Source organism: Triturus cristatus, chromosome 10 (assembly GCF_964204655.1).
Source record: "Triturus cristatus chromosome 10, aTriCri1.1, whole genome shotgun sequence".
NCBI lineage: Eukaryota > Metazoa > Chordata > Amphibia > Caudata > Salamandridae > Triturus > Triturus cristatus.
This window is the reverse complement of record NC_140593.1, coordinates 405,203,744-405,226,124: the sequence shown is the minus strand read 5'-3', so window position 1 is coordinate 405,226,124 and position 22,381 is coordinate 405,203,744. Positions and strand designations below refer to the sequence as shown.

The following is a 22,381-nucleotide window of genomic DNA, read 5'->3' as shown; positions in this document are numbered from 1 at the left end:
AAGATCTGGCTCTTCGACCAGTAGCAGCAACACCCCCCCCCCCCCCCAGCGCCTTGAAACCCGTACGAGTAAGTATTGCGCTTTACAAATTAACTGATTGATTGATTTACCTCCCGCCATATTACAATGGCAGGGGTATTGCGGCGGACGCATAGTGCGTCCGACGCTTTTCTGCCGGTCGGCAATTGTTCTGATTGCCGGCCGGGCGGACTTGGGCATCAATATGGTGCCTTGCAGACACTGCCATCAATATTAGAATGCAGGGTGTCACAGGCCTTTGCATGGTGGCAAAAGGCTGGCGGGGAATTGCTTTGGGGGCCCGTTGCGGGCCCCCAGGGGGGTGGGGGGCTGCACTTGGGGCCATGCAGAAGGTGGCAGGCACCACGCGGTGCCTGCCAGGTTGTGCATGGCAATGCACAACAAGGCACTTTGGCATTGCAGCAGGTGCTGCTTACAGCAGCACCCGCCGCAATGTCAAATATGCGGAATGCGACCGTGACGGTGGCGGTCGCATCCTAATTAGCGGTGCGGGACTGCCGCACATATGGCGGCCGATCCCAGCACTGCAAGGATGGCGGGTGGACTAGTCCGCCATCCTAATAACTCCCTAGATTCCTTAATCGCACTGCAATTAAAGAATCCAGTAGGTACATGATTTGCAGTAATGTGGAGCACTGTGGCTGTCCCCTACACCCCTCCCTGCAGCACATAAAATATATAAATAAGTACAAGCTGCATCTAGAAATGTGGCTTCATTGCAAATGTTAATTTTATGCAGTTAACAAGATTGTATACTTTGATTGACAGACAGGCAGATAACTTAGGAGGAACGCCCCCACAAAAACTTAAGTGAGCTTATTTTGGTACGTAATCTACATAGTTAGAGTCACCTTTATTCAGTCTGCTTTTGAGACAATGGAATCATGCTAGCTAAGACTCTCAGTTTGGGTTTTACCATGATAGTCGTTTTACCATTGCAGGTGCTGGACCACAAGCAAACAGCTCTTGAAAAAAATGCAGATGCGGAGGGCCCCTGGTGATATGGGGACTGCTGTCATCTTTGCCACAGATTCAGAAATGTTTTTCACGATTTTAGCTATAGCTGCATGTGCGCAAGTTCACTTGTGCAACACAAATGATCTCTATGAATAATCTGTGTTCGGGGTGGGGAATGGGGCCAGGGTTGTGGACGGCACCAGTGGCTGCCGCTGCACAACAAAAGTGGGGGGAGGATGAGGGGGGGTTTGAGGGTATATGCAACATAAAATAGAACTTACCTCTCACTGGCAGACGCCTGCAGCCACCTCTGTACTTCACTCCAGGCAGTCTCTGAGAAGGCACAGGCTCCCCAGCTAATCCAGACGCTGCTCTCATGCTATGAGAGCAGTTCCAGGATTGGGCTGAGTTACCTGATCTGCCGCTCAGACACTGCATCAGAGCCTGCGGGAATCCGCCCGACTCCTTGTCAGATTCAGTTTTGACCGACTCACGATCAGCTGATTACGATGATTCCGAACACCATTCGGAAGGACTCCCATTGACTTCAAAGGGAGCCTGTGTTCCGACTGACAGCACAGGCTCCTATGGGGAAAATGGTTGTATGCAGAAAACCTTGCATCCTGCCGTGGGCACCCCTTGGTGCCTGCAACACAGTGCATGGTTTTAAAGAGGGGTCCCTTGGGAACACCCACGGCCCCCAATCGGAGGCCTCAGGATGAAGGGGGGCCTGCTAGGGGCCCCCAAAGTCAGTTTCTGACAGCCTTTTTGTGTTAGACAGTGCGACTCGGAAAGGCTGTCAGGATTCAACATCGTAATCGGTCGGTCAGAAATTGTTTCCGACTGAGTCGGGCAAATGGGTTCCGAACCGGTCTAGGAGAATCCGACTGTTGGTCGGAGGCTTTCCGCCCAACATCGTAATCGGCCCCTTAGTTTGGGACGGGGTGCTGAAAAATAAAACTGTAATAAATAAACTTTATCACCGTTTTATTTTTCAGCTCTGGAGCTCTGACGGCTTGTGGAGCGGAGCTCCTCAATTCAAATAGAGGATCTGCCTCTGCCAAAATGTCATTATTACATACTAACTAGGTCTGCGCAAAGTTTCCACCTCATAAGTATCAGTTTAATACATAAACAAGTCATCAGCAGCTGAAAGGTGACCAGTAATGTTTTCAAAGGTCTGGCCACTGCGTGGCAGCATTTATAGTAACTTTCGATCCTTTGGAGCTACAATTTATTTTTGTTAAAATGTGCAAAATATGCAACTGATGATAGATTATGTAGGAAGAGGGGCAAGTCTATCAGGGGCGTAATACAGGCCCCCGCATCCCCCGCAGTGTAGGGGGGGCCACCAAGCTCCAGGGGGCCCCCGCAGCACTGCATTTCGGCCGGGGAGCTCCTGATAAAGTCCAGAGGGTACCTTGCAGAGGGGCCCCCTCAATTATCGTTACACCACTGAAGTCTATAATGATGTGGAAAACGCCACATCAGTAGAATCACATAATTCCAGTGGCCCTGCATAAAATACATTTCTAAGAGAGTGGCTGTGATTTCAAGCCACTTCATGCTGGTACTGTGTAATTAGTCATGTGTTCAATAAGGCACTATAAAAAAAAATGCGTCTGCATGCATACAAACCAGCCCCAATCATTCACGCATCCCAGATCCTGCGGTGTTCAGCCATATGTAAATGAAAACCAACGCCAGAAGCGTTCAAATACTTTCCTGCACGGATCATTCTCTCTCTCTATATATATAATTTTCTGACATTCTGGAAACAGCTGGAGCTTAGCTTCTCTTTGATGGGCCTTCGAGTCAAAAAGCAGAAAACTGCCGCTACTGCAGGTGCTACATAATAATTCATATTTTGCACAGGAGGCATGGAGTTTTGTGTGCCTGATTAAGCACGAAACATTTTTTGCATTTATGCAAGTTTATGAATGCGTAATAGCAATATTCTGTTCAAGCAGCCATATTAAGCCTGGAAAACTTTAATCACGCTAAACCCGACGCTTATGGGCAATGCATCTGTAAACACCCCATTGGGTGCTTGTTCATCATATGCAAATACTGCTTTGGGAACTAGGGGAAGGTATTCAGAGATAAAATTGTGCAGTGCTTGAGCTTTTGAGTGAAGCTTAAATAAAAGCCAATATAGCAACGGTACAGTGCCTTTAGTTCAACAATGTAGTTAATGCATCCGGACTGACACGAGCTCTGCAAGGTTCACATTTTCGGGCCCGTTGACGCTGATGCGGAGTGGTGGCTGGAGTGCTGGCTGGAGTGGTTTCATTAGATTTTCAGTTTTTGATCTGAGAATATTTGCAATAGTATGCAGTGACGTTACCTCCAGTTTTACTACATTACCTCACATGCTGCTACCGCCAGCCTTTGCAAGTGCTAAACAGTCCTGGTATTTCCATGATTTAATGTGGTATTATCGCATTTATCTAAATCCACATATGAACGGGATCGCTGCTCACCCACAGTTCTGCGTTACAATAGTGTTCTAGCTGAGCATGAAAGGAGGGTCACACCGCAGAGTCCAACTTTGGTAAAAACTCAACTTTACATTAGTATTTTTATAAATTACTTGTTTCACGTTTTAGAAATGTAATTTAAAAGTAAAGGCACGCACACGCCATACGTAAAAGAGAATGATGCTTTAATATGATACTGTACTTTTTATTCACTCTAAAATCCAGCCTGTACCCTATACTTATATAGGGATCCAAGACATTCAATGCCATCTCTTCTGCTGCTTTTCCTGGGATCTCAGGTGAACTTTTCCAGGTTTTGTGAGCACGAGAAGATCAGTACCGAATTTGTTAGAAAAAAGTGGAGCCCAAAGTTTGGCTTAGGAGTCTGCTGCCGGTGTAGCCAAATGCCGTGACTGAAACCTACCAAAGCTGCTTAGCTTTAATTCCACCTCTTGACTCTGGCTTCGACCACCCAGTGCCTTTAACTTACTTTCTTGCAGATTCTTCTTCATTCCTGTTTTTTCAACAGCTCCCTGTTGTCCTTTCAATCTTTTACTATTTTTTCTCACTTTTCTGCCTCACTCTCTATTACTGTGGATGAAAGTCGGATGATGAAAAATAAGTCCAAGTCCAGGTCCAAAAAACTGAGTGCTGGTGACACCACCTATACTCATATTATGGACAACCGCTTACTTGAAAAGAAAACAGCTAATATTGCTATTACTGGGGTAAGAAGGGGACCTATATAATTTATAGACTATATAGGTTAATTGCAAGCACCCTCCTGTTTGGCTGAAAATACATCGACTGTGGAGTAGTCTATAGACTTAAGAGCGCAGCAAAAGCAATCCGTGCACTAGAAGAAAGAGGCTGGACGACAGGAAACCGCTGGGCTAACCCCGATACGTGATTTATGTGAATCATGATGGAACAAACTATGTTAGAAGGTATGGGGGACAAGGATGAATCATCTGCAATGAAGCAGGAACTAATAAGCATCCAGAAAAGGGTTAACACCACACCAGAGAGATTAGATGGCCTGTTAGGAGTTTTTTCAGTTGGTTTTCACGGTTGTATCTTATGCACTCAACAATGAAGGGAGACATCGCAACATCTGTTTTATTGGCTTTAAGATCCGACTGGAAGAACCAGAAAAATAGAAACCAATTTTGTAAGGGAGGGAATAACCATATCATGTATTTTCTAAGAGTTTCATAATTCAGGGCCTGAAAAACTATTCTATATGCAGAGCTAAATTATTTTTAAAGCCATGTTCTTTCAGCCACCCCAAAAATCCCGGACATTACATTTAATTCACCTCTCCTTAACTCTGGACAACTGCGGTAACAAAAGAAAAATATATCAGGGTTACCTTGCTTTTATTCTAAGTACAGCCTGGCAAGTAAATAAATGCATTAAAACATAGCTGGAATATAGAAACTTTTACCGAGATAAGCAAGCCAAAATGGGCAATCTTGGAATTGAAACGTGTGGGACTACTTTATTAAACTGATAAGAACAGATACTACACTTGATCTTAACCAAAAGGCCGAGAAGCGATGGGACTACTTTATTGTTGTACGATGGAATCATGTTACTCAGGCATAAGGGTTTGCTGAGAGTAATATGATAGCTGTACTATGTGATGCTGCACAGGGAACATGAGGCACCAGTGACATGTTAGTGTAGCACAAGTGGGCAGCAGTAGTCATCAATTCTGGGAGCAAGGATAAAAGACAAGAGGTCATAACATTTGTGGACATGTCACCATTGTGATCAAATTCCAGGGAAGCCTATCTGAACTCTTGTCCTAGGTCACAGGATTGTTTACTTTTTATATGCATTGCTTCAATTAATAATCAATATTCATTTATGTATTTATTGCCTCCTGTTCTTTCATACCTTAATCCCTCATGTTAACCAACATCTGGTTCACTACAGTCATCTCAACTTCTTTTAAAACCTTGTTCTTCTTCTAAATGCAAACGTTTATAAGGCACACAATAATAGCTAGAACTCCTCCTACAACTACAAGCACGATCTCCAAAAGATACGTGCTCCGACTCCCCAACTACCTCCAACCATCTACCTATAGCATCCATAACCCAAAGTGGACATTTTATGCAACGGTATAGCTGCCTTCCTAATAAGGCTTACTATCTTATTAATACCTATCCAATACACAACTAGTGAAGCAACATGCTCCAATACTAGCTGTGCTCCGCGTCTGCCCGTACTCAGCACGCACCCTTGCTCTTGGTCTTTCAGCTCGGCTAGCGCTGTCAATTTCCACCTCCATGCTAGATGACCATTCTCTTCTTTTTGAACAGCAATGCTGAGCATAGATTAACAGCACGCGATGAATGCAAACGGGCAGAACACAAACCGCACAGTCCATGCAGTCTGTGCCACACCTGATACACTGGTCACACATTCGATTCGTGGCAGGCAGCCTTTCAGTTGGTAGGAAAGAAGGCTAAACACAAGACCAACAATTATCAACCACTAATGCTTGAAGCAGCCCTAGTCAGAAACCAAGTTAAACATAGTAAGATTCAGAGAAAATGGAGAGCCCAAGTCACAGACCACTTAAATAATCTTCCTAAAACCTGTCCCATAATATATGTTCATCGTCAACATACACAACGACCGACTGCGAGAGTCACAGATGAGAGTTACGATACAAACTTATTTCAAAGGCTTTACTGAGCTAGCTAGGAAGTTTCCAGCTTAAGAAAGTCGACCTGCTTGCTTGCTTGTGGTTGGCCATGGGTTTGATAAGAGCTGAAGTTGCCGGCACAGTGCTCTGAGCTGCCAATATCTGCACAGGAGGACATGTTCGGTGCAAATGAAACTGCTATTTTCACTCCAGTTCTTCAGTCTTTGTAAAGAAGTAAAGGTTACTCCATGCCGGGACAAAGTGCTTGCTGAGGTCTTTAGATGAGGTGCTAGGAACTGGAACATGTGGTAAACCAAAAGTACCCTGGAACTGTTCATTGAAAGCCCATTTCCATATGGACCACTAAGGGTTAGTTAAAGAATACAGAAAGAAACGAATGAGCGTTGTGAGTGAGCAAAATAGGGCAAACCCAGTGAGGCACTAAGATAATAGGACAACAGAACTACTGCAATTGGACAGATACGCTGCAAAGGGATACACACAGCCCAAGAGAGAGAGATTCACACTTTTACTACTGATGTACGGCAATGTAATCCACACACTGCATCATACAGCATGAGGCAATGGGTCAGCACACTTCAAACATGGCCTGTCTTGCATTGCCAATTATGGCATTTTACACTTGCACATCCACCAATAAAGTAGTCTATTTCAGAGCCAGGTCCGGTAGGCCAATCTCTGCTTTTATTTCTGCTTTCATTTCATATTTTTAAATTATTTTTCGCAATGTGTCATTTTTGTACTTATTGGTTTCTTTGCAAACATACGCATGCTACCTTTAGACGGTGGCATTTGTATTTTGTATTACTTTTACTCTTTTAATGCACATGTTTTAATCAAGTTACATTAAAAACGTGATTCAGGCTTGTCAAAGGCAGACCTATTGGCTTTGGTAATACTAGTTTTATATAGTGATCACACCTCTAAGGTGAACCCATCAGTGGCCCTCCCGGGATATTTTGTCTCTGATATTTCAAACACATTACCTTAATAACTGTACTAAAGGAGCCTTTTTCTTCACAAAATGCCAGACTCAGCCAAATTTCTCCAGCATGAGCCCCATGCACTGACATTTCCACTATTTGGCAGTGAGGAGCGATAAATGGTGGGAGAGTTTGGTGGTGACGCTTTCCTTAAATCTGTTTGCTCCTGAATAGAAAAGCGGCCACATTTTCTCATACCTCGCGTCACAGCACTTTTTGCTTGGTTACATTAGAAGGCAATCATATATTTTGTTATTGATCCAAAATCAGATGTGTTTAATTACAAATAATTTTTATAAAGCGCTTAGCATACTTTTATGGTTTCTTTAAAGCGTTGTAGAAAAGACTGAAGTGCATTTGCATTAGGACTCGGGCCGAATACAAGGTATTCTAACCATCGATGAGCGAAGGATACCAAAGTCTGGTATTCTTCGTTCAAGATCACAAAGTTTATACCATAGTTAGAAGAACTCCTCTTTTTTGAGTTTTCTGAAGTTCAGGGGGGTCAGGTTCTCCCTCAGGATCCAGTTGAGGATGGTCCATAATATTGGACCTTGAATCCCTAGGGATCTGACTGTGCTACCTCTTTCAAATGCATGTAAGGTGTGCTTACAACAAGCGCATATTACAGTCATTAATGCAATGGCTGTAGTAATTAGAAAATGTACTATCTATGCAATGCCATTGCAAATAAGTTAGAAATTCGTTACGGTTGAGTCAGGCGAAATGCAAATAATGAAACATTTCTTTCAATATTTTTCGCATTGCTGAATGCATAATAAAATTCCTGCAGGCAAGTCAACTGCTACGGAACGGAAAATAAACAAGAAAGCTTCATAGCCCAAAGCATGGAGTCCCTTCTATTAAATACTTTTAACATCAAAAAGAGGCTCATTATTTTTGTGTATTAATTTAGCCATCCAATATACGTATTCTTCCCAAGTAAATTCTGTTTTTATTACCAAACTATGCCCTGTCCACATATTTAAGGGTCAGCTGAAATAATGTTGTTATGAGCCTCTGGTGCACACATTAATTCAGTATGAAAGAACCGAAGCAAGAGCACCGGAGGGCAGGCAGGCACGTTTATCCATTGTTTCTGTTTATTTGTATTTGCAGCAGCCGTGTGTGGCAAAATGGCTGACCGCCACTAACACATTTCAGCTTCTTCTTTGATGAACGACTGAGCAATTTGAAGAGTTGGGAGTGCCTTTCCTCTGCACCATTTTAGGAATTACACTGATGAGCTGGAGAAACGAAGAGGACAGACTTAGAAAGTCCTAAAAAGAAACTAAATTAGGTTAAAACAATAGGGCTACTTCACAATAAAAGAATAACAACACAAGCCATACATTTACACCTACAATTGTCATGATGTACGTACTTGTATGGAATACATAAAAATGAAAGTGCACATGCATCTGCGGGTATTTGGACCCAAAAAAAATCGGCTTAAAAATATTTGGAGGCAGAGAATTAATATTGTGATACACAAATATCGTGATACGCAATATCGTTGATGAATATCGGTTTCTGAGGTATGCAGTTTCGTCTTTAATAATATCAATGTTATTAATATTGTTTTCAATAATATAGTGGTAAAAATCTAGTTTTCTAATTATTTGAATGTGTTTTAGCTGATATTTAATTTTTCTGTGTTACTATTGTTTATATAAAGATTTTTTTTAAATATACCTTGCAATTCTAAGTGATTCAGATTTTTTTTTAAAACATTTTTTATAGTAATTTATAGTGTCGTAGTGGGTTGTTGGATTTGTACGAGAATGGGATGGAATATAAATTAAGCGATAGGTCATTACAAATGAATTACTAATTGTTAATTATTTAATTGATTTCAATTACATAATTTATGGAATACTTACTTATTTTACTTATATTTTAGTTGCAGGCTGCTAGATTTGTAGGAGACAGGGGTGGGAAGTTAAGTAATAATTAATTATTTGAACAACCATTTTAAATTAATTATTTGATTACTTTTTAAGTAAGAAAATATGTAATACTGAGGGTCTGAATAGGAGCCTGTAGGACAGCTTTCTACAGTCCTGTTTGAGGCGATCCGACCGCCGCGGTCTCGATGGAAGCGGTCGATCCAACCACCGTATTATAATGCATGTGTCCTGTACTCCGACCGACCGATGAAAGACCGCAGACTCCAACAGTCTTTCTCCAACTGCCGAGATGGCAGTCGGAGAAAAACAACATCCGTAGAGCAGTACAGGGATCTCCGACCGCCGTTCGGATTACGATGTGGGTTTCCCATGACCTGACCGTGGCGGTACAACCGTTTACCTCGAGTTGTCGGAAAAGATGGATTTCAGGTGTATACACACCCAAATCAGCTTCTCTCTGACAGTCTCTGGCGTGAATACCTTTCTCCAGGTCCCCCCTACACCACAGCAGCTGAACCCCTAAGTCTACGAGCCTGTGGGCGCCGGAATGCAGGTAAGTCTGCAGGTGGCATGTATCCTCATTGACTGAACTGTGTACAGATCGCCACACTCCAGTAATGGGGTACATGCAGCACAAGGCATATCCCCACATATGTCATGCTTGTGTGTACATATCACATGTTTACTGTGATTTTGCACACACTTGCAGTGACAGATTTGGGGGAATGTCCACTGTCGTAGATGAGACCAGGAGCAGCAGTTGCATCGTAATTCAGTGAGGGGGTATCTTTCCCGTCCTTGGCATTCGGAATCAGATCGCGGCAGTGGCGGTCAGACGGTCGTTCAGACCAACATCGTAATAAGGCCCAGTATTATTGTACTAATATTTTATTTGTGTGATGCAAGGTTTGCAGGAGTAAAGAGTGGGAAGGTCTTTAATTAATAGTTGTATTATAATTAATTATTATTTATAATTTACTTATTTAATTTGAAATATTTAAATCATGGACTAATTAATCATTTTAATTATATTTTAGTTGGGAGCTCCTAGGTTTGTAGGGCTCTAGGCTGGTAAGTGAATTAAAAAATAATTAATTAACAATTGATTGTTAATTAATTACCTAACTGATTTTAAATATGCAAAATATGGAAATTATGGAATACTTACTTTTAAAGTTATATTTTAGGTGCAGGCTGCTGGTTTTGTAGGGGTATAGGGTGGGAAGTTAATAAATTATTCAACGACAATTTATTAATTGATAATTATTTTAATGAATAGTAATTATGTAAAAAACAATTTTTTATCAGATATGTATTTATGTTAATTAATCATGTTTATATTGAGTGTATTTCTTTTTAAATTAGGTGTTACTTATATATGTAATGTGTTTGAAGTGAATAACTTTGCCTACTCATGTTTAGACTGCAGTACCAAAAGTAAAATTCACCTCTGCAATTTGACACTTGCCTACTGTTGTGCTGTATCGAGTGGGAATAGTAAAATTCACCTCTTTGCAATTTGACCCTTGCCTACTGTGATGCTGTTTGGAGTGGGAATGGTAAATTGGGTGAGTCAGTCAAACTCATATTTACCCAGAGATGACAATCAATTGTAGATGAGCTGGATTGAAGGCCCAGGAGAGGAAACACTGAGGTAGCAGTAAAATTAGCTGTTTGCTAAAATAAACTGGTTTGTGTGTAGGCAGAAAATGGTCTGTCAAACTCAGTAAAATGCCAGCAAGTTAAATTAGGGGAGCCGCAGCCAGCAGATTTCCTTAGCCCCAAAAGGAAAATATGACTTTTTCAGAGGAAAGCTAAACTAGCTCGTGTCCCTCGCTCTCCCATTGATTTCTGTTCTGGGGGAGCGTGGTGTTGGGAGGCAGCAGCCCTGTCAGAGAATGCTTTGTCTGCAGATCTTATACAGCAGAGCCATGCACCCGAACCCCGAAATCAACATATCTAGAAATACTGGTATTTTACCACAAACTGGCATTTAATATGTGCTATTTTTCTACATATGATATGAGGAAGAATGATCAGTATTATCAATAATTCAGCAAAAAAATGTAAGACACGGTGAGCCCTAGGGTACACCCCATTCATGTTTCACTACACATCTCTAGCTCAATAGTCTATTTCTGTACCTGTATTAATTACATTGTCTGATTAACAGCATCATTATTTGTATAACTCTATTAGGAAATGTTCTCAGGCACCATAAAGCACCCGCATACCTTTATGCTAGACTTAAACTTGAAATCTCATTTCTCATCATCCCTCCAGCAACAGGTCCATCTGCCGCGCCCCGCCCTAAAAGTCAGTGTCTTTTATAACATGTGAGTCCACTGTGGTCTGAAGCGCGTGCGGGGGGGGGGGGGGGGGGGGGGTCATGCCCAGCTCCTGTATCTGCTGTACCGGACAGTGAACAATGCTTCCATTCAATCTTGGGAAACACACAGAAGCTGCTGGTTTGTATCTTTTGGGTCCTCTGGTACGAAACTAACACAAGGTCATAGCTGCCTTCAAGACCCTTGGCTGATGTGAAGTGTATATGCGCTGCAGAGAATAGAAAACTAATTCCTAGCTGCTGATCACAAACATAAGGAAAAAAAAGTGGCAACTGACCACATTTCGTTTTTTTTAACTTGTGGAAACTTTAGCGGCTTGTGTGACTGAAAGCCTGTACCATGTTACCCAATGATGTGCCATGAACTCCAATTTATTCAATGCCCAGCGACCATGTTGACATACTACAAGGCATGCGTTGTATGCAAAAAAGCCAAGGCACCCACACATCAGTCTGCGATGGATGTGTGTGATTCGAGGGTGATTTATTTGAGAATTTGTTTGCAGCAGTGTGAATACTTTTGTTAGGCATACGTTCATCGGCTGGCTGGGTGTAGAGGATGGTGTGTGCGAGCTGTCATGCGAGGGTACTTGCAGGCTATAGTGAACGTGCTTGTGTTTATGTGCGTGCTTGTTTGTGTGCGCATGTGATTTAGAAGAACGTAGGGCAGAGGAAGCTGTGCACATGCACAATCATGTTTGTCGTTATGTACTGATGGCAAACGTTTGTTTTCCGGTGCATGCTGACTTGACAGAACAGCCGGCATGGCCTAACCCACTCGGCCAAATACCTTTCCCAGCTGCTCAGAGCAGAGCCTAAGTTTGCATTATTTGCACGGATTAACTTTTGAGTTCTTACTATGTTAAAACCTATAACTCACTGATGGCTTGTTTAACATGTTTCAAATAATGCTAAATGTATACATCAGACAGAACAGGAATAAAATACTTAGATAGGTACTGTGCAAAAATAGTACCAAAAACCTACTTTTTCCCTTACTTTTGTTGTCTAGCAAATGTTTTTTGTTTAAATATGTGTTTTGCTCCTTGGGGCTATCTGGTTTGTATGTGAACTAGCCAGCGTGAAAAGATGATGAATTTCCATTTGCTTTGGAAGACAAAACATAATTAAAACAAAAATGTGCCCTTAGCCCGGCTAAGGTGTTTGAAGGTAAAGCTGCTTTAGAAACATACAGGAAGTACTGACAACAATGTTTAACATCGACCCATGAGGGCGTTTATGCACTGAGCAGGAATGTCATTCGACCAACTACACTCTTCATACAAATTCAGACAAGGAATACCCCTTAGGTAGGAAGCAGGGGTCGCGTCAATACCCCAAGAGCTTACACCGAGGTCAGCAGGAAATACAAGTACAACAAACACAATCCAGTGCTTCCTAAATCGAGTCATATGACTGACTACAATATTCTATTTTGTGAAGTGTCTCCTTTTTCTACCACAAAGTGTTAGTTTTATAAACTACTGACCTTTGAACCATTGCTATTGTTATTAGGGAAAGAAGTCTGGGTAAAGAAGATCTAAATAAAGACTTTTCAATTGCAAATAACAGCCAAATTGAGCAAATTCTGGCATGACAACAAGCAAATAGGAAAGGGTTACTGTGTCTAGCATGCGCAGAAGTGACTGAACCAGGTGCAATCTTTGTACCACAAAGTTTTAATTTACACAGGCGCATCCCCCAATTCACAAAGGCAATGTTACAAACACTAAAGAATAAGTGAGGCCCTGAAAGAAATTGAATTGTTATTTCAGGCGAGTGGCTGCCCACCTCAAGGAATAATCACAACCCAGGTCAGACTGAAGCTTCAATGCAACTAAATTAACCCGAGCTCAGCTCCCTGGTAGCCATCAAGGGAACAGAGCCATGCGTGACCCCTGAAGGGGACTGCCGGAGAGTTTGAGGAAAGAAGTAGCTCTTCTTCTCTTTCGGAAAAGGCTGAAGACTTTTCTATTTAAATAATCTTGGCAGTAACATGTTATGATAGTCCTAAGGTAAGCGCCAAGAGACCAGTGGTATTTGTGTGCTATATCATTAACATAACATTGCACAGAGCAGGCAGGCTTAACTTAGGACAATATGCACAAAAATAGTAATGATGTTGAAATGCAAAACAATAAAAATCTCAAACTGAATTGGAAAAATTGAGTAAAATCTAATAAACAAAATGACACCAAAATGACAAAATCCAATATGGGGAAATGGTGATATGAATTTTTATAGTTTTAATAAGGAATAGTGCCAAAAAGAATAAAGTGCCAATGATAGTCAATGGTCGCGGTGGACCAGTGCCTAGGCACAATTTGATGGTGACCACGATGGTGCACAGATCGGATAGAACAACCAGGGTCATCCTGGTCAAAGATTTTACCTTGTGACTTTAGTCCTCTAAGTCCTAACCAACCGCAGAAGTACACTTCTAAAGCCCACTAGGTTCCCAGGGGTTGCACTTAGAGACTCTCATAGAGTTTCAGGCAAAGGCAAACAACAGGGTCCAGTCCAGGTCCCGTTGTCACTGGTCGGCTGGGTAGTTACAGGAACGGCCTCATGTAGCTTGTGGTATCCCTGTAGCTTGAATATGAGGCCAAACCTTTGAACCTTGGAGTACACTTCCTTGTCCTGAGTAGAAGACAGACCAGGTCCAGTCCTTTAGGGCTCCTCTCAGGTCACAGACAGCAGTTCCAGTCCTCTTCTGTTCTTCCTCAGATCCAGGAGTGTTCTGAAGTGGATGCCTGGAAGTGCCACATTTATGCCTGACACTAGCTAGTGGGTGGAAGACTCCTGGACATGTCCTAACCAATGCAGTAAAAGTTCTCAGGACAATCCAGAACCACCTTGGAATTTTCAAGATGGTGAAATGCTTTGGCCACAATAACCTTGGCCTCTGAGGTCTGGATGTGTTTGTGGGGCGTGTACTGTGGTATTCATAGACTCCTCTCACACCTGACACTAAAATCCATAATGGGCCAGCCACTGTACCCACAATAAACCTAGAGCCAGAGGTTTGGTATAAAATAAGTATGCTTTTCCAGGAACCAGACAGTGGATACACAAGAATTGTTCCGACATCCTGTTTCCCTTCTCCTCAAGTGTGATCCAAAGTGTTATGTGTAAAACCAAGAGACAGAAGTCTGGTATGTCAGGCCTTAATCAACTTCTATGTTTTCTGAGACGTACGTTATTGATATCAACCATAGCAAACTATCAAGACTATTCAAAACCATATATAATTAACCCTAAAAGTCCTTTGGAGGTTTTGATTACAAGTGGGCAGAAAAAGCAAAGGAGAAAGAGCCTGAGGCTGGAGGATGAGAAGACAAAGGAAATTTGAAGTAAAAAGTAATAATGAGTAAAGGGAAGATAATGAAAGAGTAACAATGAACATCATACAGCACTGAAAGACAAAGGCTCCATAAAACTAAGGCACATCACAGGTGAGCACACTGGAATGTTGAGAGTGCCATTGAAGAGACTGGAGCAGCAGCGGGCTATAGACACTGGTAAAAACCCACCGCAGTCAATCTTTCAGTGTCCTTATTGACAGCCTCTGACTCGCCCTCTACCCTGCCTCTCCAGGACATGCGGATTAAGCAGGGGAATCAGAGAGGCAGAGGCTGCCGATTAGGGAAAACTGAGAGAACTCCTCTGCCCCCCCTCCACCCATGGATCACAGAGTCACTGGAGTCGTGGAAGGATGGCGGAGGGAATTCTCCTCAGCTCCTCTGTCTTTCTCGGCTTGGCCAAAGAAAGAATAGCAGTTTGTCATAGCAGGTGAAGAACCAGCGGCTGACTTCAGCCTGCTTTCACAGTTCCTGCTGCACATGTTTGATAGTTACCTCCAATACCCTTTGCGCTGCAGTAATTGTTAAACATACAGGGCAGGAGCTGTGAAAAACAGGCTTATAAGCTTTCAAGCTGTGGGGGATTTAAATCCCTCATGCCTCCCAGTAGGCTTTTATTTTTAATTTTTAATTAAAACATCCAGCCCTCATGGGACGGAATGTTCTAATAGTCCTTGAGCCCACCATAGTGGGCTAAACTAGCAATAAATGTTACGCCCCCTCGCCATAGGCTCTTGCCTTGAGCATGTAATGCTAAAGAGGGCCTTCAAAGGTGGGTATAGCCAGCTACAGTGGGCTATAAGGCTATAGTAAAGCATGAGATTATGGTTGTGTTAAGAGAAGAAAAAAAGATCAGTACAAACTAGAAAATGTGATTTATGTTAATTATGGAAAAAGAAGCAGCAGCTCGATGGTGTATGCAAATTTACAAAATATGTTCCGGTTTGTGGAAATGATAAGTGTAATTGAGGTGTGCATATAAAATGAAATACTATGGAACAGTCGTACAAAAAACAATACAAGACTGGTAATTGCAGGAACAAAAATACAGGGTAAAAAATCTGAAGTGATTTCTTAACAGATATAAGAGCAGGAGCACAGGAATTTCAAAGTAATAAATAAAATGAAAATTAGATGTGTGCTCATACCAATGGATTCTAAAAGAACTAGTAGCATAAGAGGGAAGTTACTGAAGTTACAGATGACTTTAAATCACAGAAGTGATAGAGAGGACGGACTGCTTAAAAAATTCTTTACTACTGAGTATTTTGCAAAAATGTCACGCATGCAACTTGTAAACATGTAACATCCTTTGGTTTCACGAGTGTGTTATAAAAACAATAACTCAAATAAATAAACCAATGAATTACATTACAAATAAAACACAGCATGAAATTACACTTCATAGAGACATTTACAAATAGGTAGTTGTAAAGTGATACATAAAAAGGAAAGGGGCTATACTGGACGCCAAATGAAAAGGAAAGGGGCTATACTGGAGGACAAATGAAAAGGAAAGGGGTATACTGGAGGCCAAATGAAAAGGAAAGGGGTATACTGGAGGACAAATGAAAAGGAAAGGGGTATACTGGAGGCCATATGTGCGATAGTGATATTGGTCATGTGAGAAGGGGTCTCTTTGAAAGGATGAGACCAGACTCAGATATATACATTTATTAAAGTCTCACTCTGTGACTTTTTAAACAAAGCTAAAATGTTCTACTGAGTAGTGACCTTAAATCATTCCATTGGTGATAGCATATTTGATGTGACTGGTTATGTAATTTCTGTGGTTATTGGCTATATCAATGTGATCTCACTAAAGTGAGAATGAGTTCCTGCTATTCACTTACACTTTAGTAGCATTTGATGTTTGCTTGCCTAATTTGGGGTCAGAAGTACTAACTTTCTGTTTGCAAAAAGTGCTTGCAATTTGCAAGTCTACTTTTTGTTACCAAAAACTGTTTTGCAAACAATGCATGTACAAATAGGTCATTTTTAAAAGTAAGGAACTTGGGAGAGTCACCGTCCGACCTACACAATTAACATTCAGTAAGTATGTTGCATATTGCGACTCACTCTGATTGGTCACAATCACAGCGATGATGGCCTACAAGTGTCAGCAGACCACCATGCTTGCTTTTGAATAAAGAAAGCATATTCTTTTAAAGCAGTCCAGTTTACCTAAAGGAATTTAAGTTTAAGTGAGAGTTGGCCGTCCACTGACTACTCCACCCTCCACCTGAAACATTTACTCCAATTCACAAAGTGGAAGGGGTCTAAAGGGGACCCATTGCCTTTTGCGATTAAATTACCTCCCCAACTTGGGAGTCAGTAACATTTCAATAGTTTGCCTTATAATACATCTCCTTCCAGAACATGAAATCAATTTCACCTTTTGTACAGGAGGACTTTTGTTAAAGAACTCTTAAGCAGAAATACTCTATTCAATAACTTCAAGCTCTTCAAAAATAAATCACCAAGGTTCTTGTAGTATATACCAAAGATTGACCAATTCATCTGAAAGGTCTTTAGTAGTGGATATTTCATATTTTGCTGTTGAACTGACTTCAGTATTTGCTTGGTTTTCCCACCCACTTACCAAAGTAGCAAAACCTAAATTAATCCACTATCTCACAGGGAATTTAGCTGTTTTGTTTTTCCCAAAATAGTGATCAATATCATTTGGGTGTGGGTTTTGCTTGGAACAAATAAAAAAAAGTTACAATACCAGACTAGATATGACATCATTATTCACCTGGAATATGAAAATGAAGTCACAGTGTTATATTACAGTCATTTTCTAATGTTACAGAGCAAGCAGGATGAGTAGCTCTCGCAGCATAAATGGAAGTGCCTACTTGACCACCTAATAAAAAGATGATCTCTGAGAGACTCTTTTTATTGGAACTTTCTTTACCTGAAATGCATCTCTTTAAAGAAGGTGCTTCTGAACTGCAAAATGGAAGGTATATATCAGCATGTTATGACATATGCTAAAACATAGTTTTAAAGCGATCCCCATTAAACAAGTTGCAACGTCAGTTTGTCAAAAATTAAAGGCTATACAGTATTTTATTTCCCAATAAAGACTCAACTAAGCAAAGGCAACAGGTATCACCTTGTTGACTTACTGGCTTTGACAATGTTTTTTGTCAATGCCGTGCAGCATCAGCAAAAAAAAAAAAAAAAAGAATGAGCGAAAAAGAGCAATGACGCAGCTCCTACTGTCCGCCATGTTATTCTGTAGGCACTTGCATGGGGCATGACGTATGAGTGTGCCTTCATCACCATAGATACCAATGCCTACAGAACGAAGTAGGAGTCAATTTATTTTGTGTTTATTTACCAATCCTAGATGGGAGACACCACTTATATTGGTAAGTATAAAAAAAAGTATGCAAAACATGTTTCATACAGTGTAGCAGCATGGCAGCAAATGGCAGCTGCCAGGCCCTCCAAACAAAAACTAAATAATTGATTGAGTGGGGGAATGGGGTGGGGTCCAGTTCAGGTGAGGGAATGGTTAGTGGGCTGGGGGTGAGAGAGCCACAGAGACGCACATTACTGCTTTAATCAGTGCTAGGTGGTCTGGCAGAAAATGGCAGCTTCTGTGCCTCACAGAAAAATTACAAACACCGCAAGAGGCAGGGGAGTAATAAAGAAGTGGTTTGGATGGGGGCTGAAGAGGATGTAATGGGTAGGGGCGGGTATTTGAGGGGTGAAGCACAACACGAGACAGACCAATGAAACACATGCTCTCTCAATGCAGGTGCACTAAGTACTTTATGCAAGGCGTTGTAGCCTGGCAAAAAAGGGCAACAGCTGGATACTTGCAACAAAATTACCACTACTGTGGGGGGTAGGGGAGCAACAAAGAGGCGGGTTGGGGGGAGGGGCGGAAGGGAAGGGAATGGATGGGGATGCATATTTGAAGGTAGAAAGAGGCACAACACAAGAAAGAGTAAGAAAACGTGCGCTCTCATTGAGTGTTTAATGAAAAAGAAAAAAGTAATCCCTACATATGAGTAGTGGAAGGATACAAGTCAGGCAATGAAAATGATAGTAAAGATAACTACGCTCCTGGGGGCGGACAACCACAAGAAGAGGAAGGCAAGTCAACGAATAAGTATCAAACAATTAGGAGTGACACTAAAGCCGAAGAGGGCCCTTTCTAAGCTCACTTCAAATTATTGGTAGGGTCAGTGCTTTAAGTGGGAAAAAAAAACTGGGGGTGCTCTAAAAGGGGCGTGGTTAATGTCTTGAAGGGGCGTGGCCTATCCGAGTCGGGGCGTGGTCTAAATCAAAATAACTAGCACTGTGTGCTTAAGAAAATCATGAAGTCGCATCCAGCAAAGGATAATAAAATAGGCAAAAAGGTATATTTATTAAGTATAACCCATAAAAATACCAAACACTTTAAAAAACACGCGTTGGGGTGTTGCTTTCACTAGCCCCACATAAAAACCATAAACAAAAACACCCAAGAGTAGCTTTGACCTCGCTGGCCTTTTAATGTTTGCACACATGGTGCCCAACTCTAAGAATCTAGGATTTTCCAACAAGGAAGAGCTGGCGAGAATTACCGCGGCCTGCGCATATTTTGTGTTTTATCACCCACTGTATATTATGCGCGATGCAACGTTTTGAAAAAAAAAACAGAAAAATACATTAAAATAATAATAATGATAGTAAGAAATATATATATATTTTATTAGCACGGGGTATTATAGTTCCAGTCATTGTAATGACGTCACGCCCATTCCCTTTTCCAAAACGCGTCCCGGGCACAGCAGGGCCCAACTGAAACTGTAAAAGCCGCCGCGTCGCTGTTCCAAACCCCCCGAGACCGGAAGTCTGTCCATTCGCTACTTCGACTGCATTTGACTAAATGTGTATATTTTTCTAACGTCGGAGAAATAAACTCCACCGTTACGGTCGCGTTTCTCTCGACCAAGTTGTACCGCTAATGTTTTTTTATTCTTACCCAAAGTCTCTTTCGCAGCCGGTATACGTCTTGCGCAAATACGAGGTTCCTCGGACCCCGGCAGGCTATTTGTACTTTACTCTGCGGATACATGTTATATACACTGTATACTGTAAATTAACACGCATATATTAATTAATGAATAGCCAAAAGACACTCTCCCTTAAATGGTAGCAGGTAAGTAAGAGTAAACCATCTCGAGGGGGCTACTTCTGGCTGTTATTCTTCGAAAATGTTGCTAACAACGCTTGTCACTTTAACGTCCTGTATCCCATTAAACGTACAAGTTACCAACCGACCTACAAAAAATGTGCTCGTTCAAGCCTCCTTTTGACTTCAGAAGTTTAAGGAGGATGCGCCAATGGGGGAGGGTGGCCACCCTCGAGGCTGCCCCTGGGGCGAGGGGGGTGTACGGAAGGCTACGGACGGGTTTTAGCCCAGGGCGGAACATTACAGGTAGGGCGAAGAAAAGCAATCTAGAAGCATGTTGTTTTCATGGAACTATGAGCTGAAAGCTGCAAGCCACGAGGGGCCGTGTGCGAGACTCGTACAGTAACGTGGGCATGGAATGCCAACCATGACAGTGCCAGGCTCCTACTTGCCTGGTGGCGCTGCGCCTACTTTTAAAAGAGTTTAAGAACCGGGCTGAAGAATGTTCCTTGGCAGCAGCATGCACGAGAGAGGTTCACACTGTGCAACCTTCGCTCCACTGCAAGACCCTTCGGGACAGAGACGCACCACAGCACATTGAAATTAGGTTCAGAAACACGTTCCTCATACCAACCTTCTTGCACCACGGCATTTAAGTGCGGGGAAAGGCACTCGTGCAAGGCACCTCGGAGAGTCGGAGCCTCGTGTGTTTATCTGTGTTGCAGGAGGGGAGACTCATTCAAGGCAGTTAGGTGCACGCCGAGGGGCCTTCTGTAGTAACGTCAGGCCGTGACCACTGAGCTGATAGGTTCCCAACAAGTTCAGCAAAGTGGAGGATGGCGAAGGGAGACGGGGTCAGGTTACCTAACAGTGCAGCAACAGTGGGCAGAGTCTGAGCACCGGCAGTTTTTTTTTGGGCCCTCAAAACGGGTCCGAAAAAAAAAAGAACGGACTACCTTTAGTAGCCACGAAAATAGAGCCCGATAGAGACCCGTTTCGAGGGCCCCAAAAAAAAAACTGCCGGTGCTCAGACCCGGACAGACCCGGCCCACTTAAAGCCCTGGGTAGGGTCCACATGAGCCTTTAGCCTACAGACACATTTCCCATACATCACATGAATTACCTCTACAGCCTTTAATGCTAACACACTTATGCATGTGAGGAAGCTGATATACTGCACAAACCCATCTACATGCAGAGTACACTGTAGAGAATATTTTTATTATAGCAGATGCTTCTCAAGAACTAGGCGCTCCAGTGTTTGTGTGTTTGATGTGCGCGAGTGAGAAATTCCAAAACGGAATCTCTACTACTGCTCCTCCCCGGGTACACTTCCACCCCAAGAGCTTCCAATTTACGTATTCTAGACAGCTGGTGTGATGTCACAGGTACAAGTTCTACTGACGGATGGGAAGGATGTACATTTAAGTCAACCGTGCTGGATGTGATTCAACACTCACCACCGTGCTGGATGTGATTCAACGCTCACCCTAGCTGTAATGCTGGCGTGAACGCCTCCGTGTGTGAGTTTATCTTTTGGAGTTTGTTTGCAAGCTCAGCATGCATCCTCAAAGAGGCGCGAGGAACCGAAGCCTACCGGAGCCGTAACGTGATTCGCAGCTGCTAGTTCAAACACAAGCTGTCAGGATACTGTCTGAAGACATCAAAGCGCCGTCATCAAGGGCAGCAGCGCATTAACTTCCATTACTTGCTTGTGGTTTCACTTCATCTGCATTGCAGAGACATGATGTAATCCCCGCTTCATTTTGCCCCATTTTCACAAATGTAGTTTAATAGTTCCAGGCCTCATACTTCATTTTTTATTGGTGTTCGGAGCTGTAGGGGTGAAATGTACTTCCCCGAATACTCACGAGACAGACTTGAACTGGGATGTCAAGATTTTAAATGCAGGTGATCCTAAAAAAGGTCAGAAATCTTATAATTATCTGTTGTTTGGTCATTATGTCCCAATTTTTAATATAAAATGATTCTACAATGTATCTATTTCCAGTGAATCCTGGGCCCCCAAAAGGGTCGTCTTGTGACAAAGCTTGAACACCATCCAGTACAATCATATATGTTTATGTAGGGTGGACATGTCCCTGAGGGAAGCAGATGACTTTACAATTAACAGTAACATTACAATTCACGTGGGACTGAGATAAATGAGTAGTAAAGGTTTAGGAAGATTCGGATAAATATTAGTTTACTAAGTTAAGCCTGAAACGGTGAGTATTGTTGATCTCTGCTGAAGAAAACAAGGTCGGGGTTGAGACATAAGTTTTCTTTTAGTTGATTCCAAAGTCTTGGCACCAGACATGGAAATGCATAGTTAAGAACTCACATCTTTTTCTCGTTTAGGCGATTTTGTTGGTTTGCCTCTTCTATTTCTTTCACCTGTAATAGTTCGAAGTATCTCCATGCAAGTGGGATGACCAGTGGGTTTTAATGTGAAACATTACACATAGAAAGAGGAAGTAACATGG

The 22,381-nt window shown here is 42.2% G+C and overlaps 1 protein-coding gene and 1 pseudogene across 14 annotated transcripts in view; both read right to left on the bottom strand.

Annotated features, from left to right (window-relative positions):
• Positions 1-22,381, bottom strand: part of KIAA1217 (KIAA1217 ortholog) — a 1,240,780-nt gene that overhangs the window by 409,844 nt on the left and 808,555 nt on the right. The window lies entirely within an intron of this gene.
• LOC146789523 (U2 spliceosomal RNA) lies at positions 4,878-5,037 on the bottom strand (annotated as a pseudogene).